This window comes from Ochlerotatus camptorhynchus, unplaced genomic scaffold (genome assembly GCF_037179485.1).
Source record: "Ochlerotatus camptorhynchus isolate MF236.1 unplaced genomic scaffold, CSIRO-AGI_Acam_v1.1 ptg000705l, whole genome shotgun sequence".
Classification (NCBI taxonomy): Eukaryota; Metazoa; Arthropoda; class Insecta; order Diptera; family Culicidae; genus Ochlerotatus; species Ochlerotatus camptorhynchus.
In genome coordinates this window covers 92,983-100,878 of record NW_027041181.1, presented here as the reverse complement: position 1 = coordinate 100,878, position 7,896 = coordinate 92,983, and the positions used below count along the sequence as shown (strand labels likewise).

The following is a 7,896-nucleotide window of genomic DNA, read 5'->3' as shown; positions in this document are numbered from 1 at the left end:
GCAATTGCTGTGATCAAAGTGATTGGTGAGGCAGAAGGAAACAAGTCAGGTCTTTCATTATCACGATGTGCATAATATAGTGTGACGTAACGTTGGATCATGTGTAAGAACACCGTGAGAACAAAAAAGTCGACTACATTCCTTCTGCCGCACCTATAGTAACGCACACGGCTCCCGCACTGACTGTTTCTTACTTTCTCACTCTAATCAAAATTTCCTTCGATGAGTGAGAAAACAGCACCCCGTCAATGCGAGCGAGAACGCGAGTTGCCAGATCATTGCACACAAAACCAACTTGAATTAATTCAAAACAAAAATACTAGCGAACCTGGCGGTGAGGGGCGGAAGGTGGACTAGAATTCTATTACAGAGAACCACATTATTTTAATTAATTTCTTCGGAGAAAGTCGTCTGTAACTTCGTTTGTGGTGCAAAGAGTGTATCATTTTGTCATTTTTTTATGCATTTCAGTTTAGAGTAAAGTGAAAGAGATAGAACCAAAACATTCTAGTACATTTAGTGTTGCCATGTGGTACAATCCATTAGTAGTGTTGCCATGTGGTACAAGCCAGTAGTAGTGGTGTTGCCATGTGGTACACTGAAAAATTGCAATAGCAGGTGCGTCACCAAAGTTTTCGAGCCGCTCCGTCTGTCACTTCGTTTGTGGTAGAACATTAACTACTTTTTAACTCTATTAATTACAGTCGAAATTTCGTAATTAAAGTACATTAATTACATTTTCAATACTTTTAAATACATTAATTAAGGATAGATAATTTTAATTACCGTCAGTACTACTTCAAAACGCACTTTTCATTGCATTTTAACTTCAACGCACGGGTTCTTTGCATTGCGTGCCCCTCGTGTTAACCCCGACGGTGCAAAACCTAATTAGGTTTTGCACCGTCGGGGTTAACCTCAATCTGATGACAGTTCAGTGGTACTGTTTAGGTAGACTTAGTCGATTTTTTCTTGGGTAGATTTTCTGGATAGCAGTGAGATGTAAACCACACTTTTGCAATGTCCACGAGCAACATCCTTTCACCACGCATTTCCTCGACAATTTTCAAGTTAAAATTCGGAAATTTAAAAATATATTTTTTTCGAAAAAACGACTAAGTGCTTGTAAACAGTACCACTGAACTGTCAAAAAGGTTCAACCGATTAACACTGAGGTCATTCGTGACGTCACGCTGCAGTACCTAATTAGGTTTTGCACCGTCGGGGTTAACCTCAATCTGATGACAGTTCAGTGGTACTGTTTACGTGGACTTAGTCGTTTTTTTCTTGGGTAGATTTTCTCGATAATTTTTCAGACTGCAGTGAGATGTAAACAACACTTCTGCATTGTCCACGAGCAGTGATGGAAAAGTTCGCGAAAACTCACTATGACTCGCGAACTTTTCCCTTGGTGAACTTCGTGAAATATCGCGAACTTTTCCAACACTGTCCACGAGCAACATCCTTTCACCGCGCTGTTCCTCGACAATTTTCAAGTTAAAATTCGGAAATTTTAGAATTTTTTTTTTTTCGAAAAAACGACTAAGTTCTTGTAAACAGTACCACCACAAACGAAGTGACAGACGGAGCGGCTCAAAATTTGATTTGACGCACTTACGTTTGAAATTTTCCAGTGTATCTCACGGCAACACTATCTACTCATATGTACTAGCTTAAAGTATATAGTTGATGCTATTGGCCTTGACGGCGAATCTATAGCTCTTTACTCCTATGGTAAAATCCGTAAGCAAACGTCAGACTGTGCGTGAAATTTACTTTCAAAAACGAAGAGGTTCGCAAGTGGTGCTGGTGCTGAAGAGTATGAACTGCTGTTGGATGATCAGATTGATTTCGTCCAGGCACTCCGACAGGATGGAACTAAAGAAAAGGACCGGAAAGCACCGGTATCTGAGGCGGAAAGGAAGAAGATGGACATTGAGGAAACGAAGAAATCACTTCCAGTTTTTCCATTCAAGGAGGATCTCATAGCCGCTATAAAAGAACACCAGATTCTTATTATCGAAGGAGAAACGGGTTCGGGAAAAACGACACAGATTCCACAGTATCTCTATGAAGCTGGGTTTACAAACGACGGCAAGAAGATTGGATGAACTCAGCCTCGTCGCGTGGCAGCGATGTCCGTGGCGGCACGTGTTGCACAGGAAATGGGCGTCAAGTTGGGCAACGAAGTTGGTTATAGTATTCGTTTCGAGGATTGCACATCCGAGCGGACTGTCATTAAATACATGACAGATGGTACGTTGCACAGGGAGTTTCTTTCGGAACCGGACCTAGCTTCGTATAGTGTGATGATTATCGATGAAGCTCACGAGCGTACGTTGCACACGGACATTCTGTTTGGATTGGTGAAGGACATTGCGCGGTTTCGGTTGGATTTGAAACTACTGATTTCCAGTGCCACGTTGGATGCGGAAAAGTTTTCGGATTTCTTCGATGATGCGAACATATTCCGTATTCCTGGTCGTCGTTTTCCGGTACGTAGTTAGATTTGACTTGCTTTGTGTTTTGCTGTAAAATCTAACTTTTTCTCTTCTAGGTTGATGTCTTCTACACCAAAGCACCGGAAGCAGATTATATCGATGCATGTGTGGTGTCGGTTCTACAGATTCATGCCACTCAGCCTCTTGGAGACATTCTTGTATTTTTAACTGGTAAGTGGGTCTATTTCTATGCGATGTTAAAAAATAACATTTTTTTTCGTTCCAGGACAAGAGGAAATCGAAGCCTGCCAGGAGATGCTCCAGGATCGCGTCAAGCGGTTGGGTTCCAAACTCAAGGAACTACTCATCCTTCCCATTTATGCCAATCTGCCGTCGGACATGCAGGCGAAAATTTTCGATCCAACTCCACCGAACGCCCGGAAAGTCGTACTGGCCACCAACATCGCCGAGACATCACTAACCATCGATAACATAATGTACGTGATCGATCCGGGCTTTGCAAAGCAAAATAATTTTAACTCCAGAACCGGGATGGAGACCCTGATGGTCGTGCCCATTTCGAAAGCGTCTGCCAATCAACGTGCAGGTCGAGCAGGGCGCGTTGCCCCTGGCAAGTGCTTTCGTCTGTACACAGCCTGGGCATACAAACACGAGCTGGAAGACAACACCGTCCCGGAAATTCAGCGCATAAACCTGGGCAATGCCGTGCTAATGCTCAAAGCTCTTTGAATCAACTATTTGCTTCATTTCGATTTCCTCGATCCTCCACCACATGAAACGTTGGTTTTGGCATTGGAGCAACTTTACGCCCTAGGGGCATTCAATCACCACGGTGAACTGACCAAACTTGGACGACGGATGGCGGAATTTCCGGTCGATCCCATGATGGCAAAAATGCTGCTTGCTAGTGAAAAGTACAAATGTTCCGAGGAGGTGGTGGCCATCGCTGCAATGCTATCGGTGAATGGAGCCATCTTCTACCGACCGAAAGATAGAATCATCCACGCAGATACGGCCCGGAAGAACTTCAACCACATGCACGGGGACCACTTGAGTTTGCTGCAGGTCTACAACCAATGGGCCGAATCGGACTACAGCACTCAGTGGTGTTACGAAAATTTCATTCAGTTCCGTTCGATGAAACGAGCTCGCGATGTCCGGGAGCAGCTGGTTGGGTTAATGCAGCGAGTCGAAATCGAAATGGTTTCCAGTCTGCCGGAAACGACCAACATCCGGAAGGCTATTACAGCCGGGTACTTTTATCACGTCGCTCGGCTCTCCAAGGGGGGGTCACTACAAAACGGCCAAGCACAATCAGACGGTGATGATCCATCCGAATTCGGCACTGTTCGAAGAACTGCCTCGTTGGGTGCTGTACCACGAGCTGGTGTTTACGACGAAGGAGTACATGCGGTCGGTGATTGAAATCGAAAGCAAGTGGCTGCTGGAGGCGGCACCGCATTACTACAAACCGAAGGAGCTCGAGGATTCCACCAATAAAAAGATGCCGAAAACGATCGGTCGGGCCACACTGACCGAGGCGTAGGTTGTGATGAGACGGTTTGGGGTAATTCAAGAGCATTTTTCGCACTATGTATTCAACGGGAATTGTTGTTATTTGCGATGACGTTATCCTACCTAGGGTGTCGGGTGTAAATTAGTGATCTTTAGGGACAAATAGGTGAAATATAAGGTTGCTGCAACCATGCTATATTGTATGTCAGTAGAGAGCTTCATAAGGCTAGCCCGTCTAATCCCAGTCGCGCTCCTTTCCGTTTCTTCAGGTCCGGTTAGGTGGATTAGGTATTCTCTGGCACGCCGAAGCCAACTGCAGGGCTGTTACAAGTTTCGCAAATTGTGTGCGGTTTTATAGCTTTTGAAGTGCGGATTTTGCGGAAGCTTATCGACATTGAACACATTTTTTTAAATTATATTTTAGCTTGCCCAACCAACTATTAATAACTTTACTGCTTTACTTCTTTATTAAATAATAGAAGGTCTTTCTAAACGTAGATTTTCCTGGAGTCTTCAAATAATTAGAATCGAAACTTAGTTGAATTAAACCTAAGTGGAACTAATCCGCGCCAAAGCAAATCTGAGATGGCAGTCCACGAATACCTCAGATTTGCGAATTTAGCGTAGTCGTAACAACGCCGTCCTTGACGGGAACTAACAAAGTTTATACTATTTCAAACAATCGCTGATAGGAAGTTTTTTCGCCAAGTGAATGATGAAATACTCACAATGATTTCACTGTCTAAGATTTATTGCTGTCTCTAATAGCAAATGTAGCAAAGCTATACATTATTTTTCTCTCGTCTCAATACCTACTTACTACCAAAAGTGGATGTGTTAATAACACAATCAATGATTAACAATTAAAAAAAAAACCCTCACTGAATTCAACCATACACAGCAGAACATACAAAATCAAATCTCTCTTTAAAATATGCCCCGACCCGTCCGCTCTAATGCTGCGACCACTGGATCGACTTGATGTCGATACCTTCCTGGACCATCTCCCACAGCGGGGACATCTCTCGGAGTCGAGTCACGTGCTTGATGCACTTTTCAACTATGTAGTCGATTTCCTCGATGGTGGTAAACCGTCCGATGCCAAAGCGAATCGAGCTGTGAGCCAGATCTTCGTCGGCACCAATCGCACGCAGCACATACGACGGTTCCAGCGAAGCCGAAGTGCAAGCCGACCCACTCGAGAGGGCAACGTCTTTCAGCGCCATCAACAGCGATTCACCCTCAACGTATGCAAACGACAGATTGATACATCCGGGATAAGAATGAACTGGATCGCCATTGCGGATGACTTTCGGTAGCGATGCGAAGATTTGGTCCATCAGGCGTTTCGAGAGGAACTCCATCCAGTTGTGATCGTACTCCATTTTACGGCTAGCGATTTCACAGGCTTCCCCAATCCAACGACCAGTGGAGTCGGAACGGTTCCACTTCGAATGCCACGCTCCTGGCCACCTCCGCTCTGAATGGCTTCCACACGAACTCGAGAACGAATGCGAGTTGAATGCGAGAGGCTCCCAAACATACAAACTTTGCTCTTTCATTATCACGACGTTCTTATGCATAATCTAGTGTGACGTAACGTTGGATCATGCGTAAGAACACCGTGAGAACGAAGGAGTCGACTACATTCTTTCTGCCGCACCTATAGTACCGCACACGGTTCCCGCGCTGACTGTTCCTTACTTTCTCACTCTAATCAAAATTTCCTTCGATGAGTGAGAAAACAGCACCCCGTCAACGCGAGTGAGAACGCGAGTTGCCAGATCATTGCACACAAAACCAACTTGAATTAATTTAAATCAAAAATACTAGCGAACCTGGCGGTGAGCGGCGGAAAGTGGTCTAAAATTCTATTACAGAGAACCACCTTATTTTAATTAATTTCTTCGGAGAAAGTCGTCTGTAACTTCGTTTGTGGTACCACTGAACTGTCAAAAAGGTTCAGCCGATTAACACTGAGTTCATTCGTGACGTCATGCTGCAGAACCTAATTGTTATCTAGGGACTTATCTCATTCGGTAATTAGGTTTTGCACCGTCGGGGTTAAGCTCAATCTGATGACAGTTCAGTGGTACTGTTTACGTGGACTTAGTCGTTTTTTTCTTGGGTAGATTTTTTCGATAATTTTTCAGACTGTAGTGAGATGTAAACCACACTTCTGCATTGTCCACGAGCAACATCCTTTCACCGCGCTGTTCCTCGACAATTTTGAAGTTAAAATTCGGAAATTTTAGAATTTGTTTTTTCGAAAAAACGACTAAGTGCTTGTAAACAGTACCACTGAACTGTCAAAAAGGTTCAGCCTATTAACACTGAGTTCATTTGTGACGTCACGCTGCAGAACTTAATTAGGTTTTGCACCGTCGGGGTTAACCTCAATCTAATGACAGTTCAGTGGTACTGTTTACGTGGACTTAGTCGTTTTTTTCTTGGGTAGATTTTCTCGATAATTTGTCAGACTGCAGTGAGATGTAAACCACACTTCTGCATTGTCCACGAGCAACATCCTTTCACCACGCATTTCCTCGATAATTTTCAAGTTAAAATTCGGAAATTTAAAAATATATTTTTTTCGAAAAAACGACTAAGGCTCTGAACCATTTGGTGGATTATTTTAACTTTTGGTTAAAATTTGACATATGAAAAGTTATCGATTAACCCTGCTATCCGAGCATGGTTATTTCTGACAGACAAGAAGTTAAATTTTGACAACCACGGCTCGAAAACCGGTCGATCGACAGCACGGGGATTTTCGAACATAGAAAATAACTTTCGAAATGTCACTTTTAACCACGAGTTAAATTTAACTCGGCAAATGGTTCACAGCCTAAGTGTCTGTAAACAGTACCACTGAAATGTCAAAAAGGTTCAGCCGATTAACACTGAGTTCATTTGTGACGTCACGCTGCAGAACCTAATTAGGTTCTGCAGCGTGACGTCACGAATGAACTCAGTGTTAATCGGCTGAACCTTTTTGACAGTTCAGTGGTACTGTTTACAGACACTTAGTCGTTTTTTCGAAAAAATATTTATTTTAAAATTTCCGAATTTTAACTTGAAAATTATCGAGGAAATGCGTGGTGAAAGGATGTTTCTCGTGGACAATGCAAAAGTGTGGTTTACATCTCACTGCAATCTGAAAAAAATATCCAGAAAATCTACCCAAGAAAAAATTGACTAAGTCCACGTAAACAGTACCACTGAACTGTCATCAGATTGAGGTTAACCCCGACGGTGCAAAACCTAATTAGGTTCTGCAGCGTGACGTCACGAATGAACTCAGTGTTACACGGCTGAACCTTTTTGACAGTTCAGTGGTACTGTTTACAAGCACTTAGTCGTTTTTTCGAAAAAACAAATTCTAAAATTTCCGAATTTTAACTTGAAAATTATCGAGGAAATGCGTGGTGAAAGGATGTTGCTCGTGGAAAATGCAAAAGTGTGGTTAACATCTCACTGCAATCTGAAAAAATATCCAGAAAATCTACCCAAGAAAAAATCGACTAAGTCCACGTAAACAGTACCACTGAACTGTCATCAGATTGAGGTTAACCCCGACGGTGCAAAACCTAATTACACTCAAAAAATTCCACACGTCATCATCATGTGTCTCACACTTAATTTTGCGCATATTGTGAAACACATCCATTTCATGTGTGAATCTTATGCTATGAACCATGCCTGAACACTATGGATTTGAATTGTGACACACTTGGATTCTATGTGTGATGTCAATAGCTTTGCACACCATAGTTCAATATTCTACAATATTCTACTTTATCGACTTCTACTTTGCCGACCCAAAAAATGAATCGATAAATATATGTATAGTGAAAACTGCCAGAGGCCAGAGCTTTCACTTATCTTTTTAATGGGTCTGATTTGAGATTCGATCATG

The 7,896-nt window shown here is 42.8% G+C and overlaps 2 pseudogenes; one reads left to right on the top strand and one right to left on the bottom strand.

The window, feature by feature from the left end:
* The first annotated feature begins 1,731 nt into the window (after window positions 1–1,731).
* On the top strand, window positions 1,732–4,013 carry LOC135714745 (probable pre-mRNA-splicing factor ATP-dependent RNA helicase mog-4; annotated as a pseudogene).
* A 769-nt stretch (window positions 4,014–4,782) lies between these two features.
* LOC135714748 (cysteine desulfurase-like) lies at window positions 4,783–5,520 on the bottom strand (annotated as a pseudogene).
* Window positions 5,521–7,896: the final 2,376 nt, after the last annotated feature.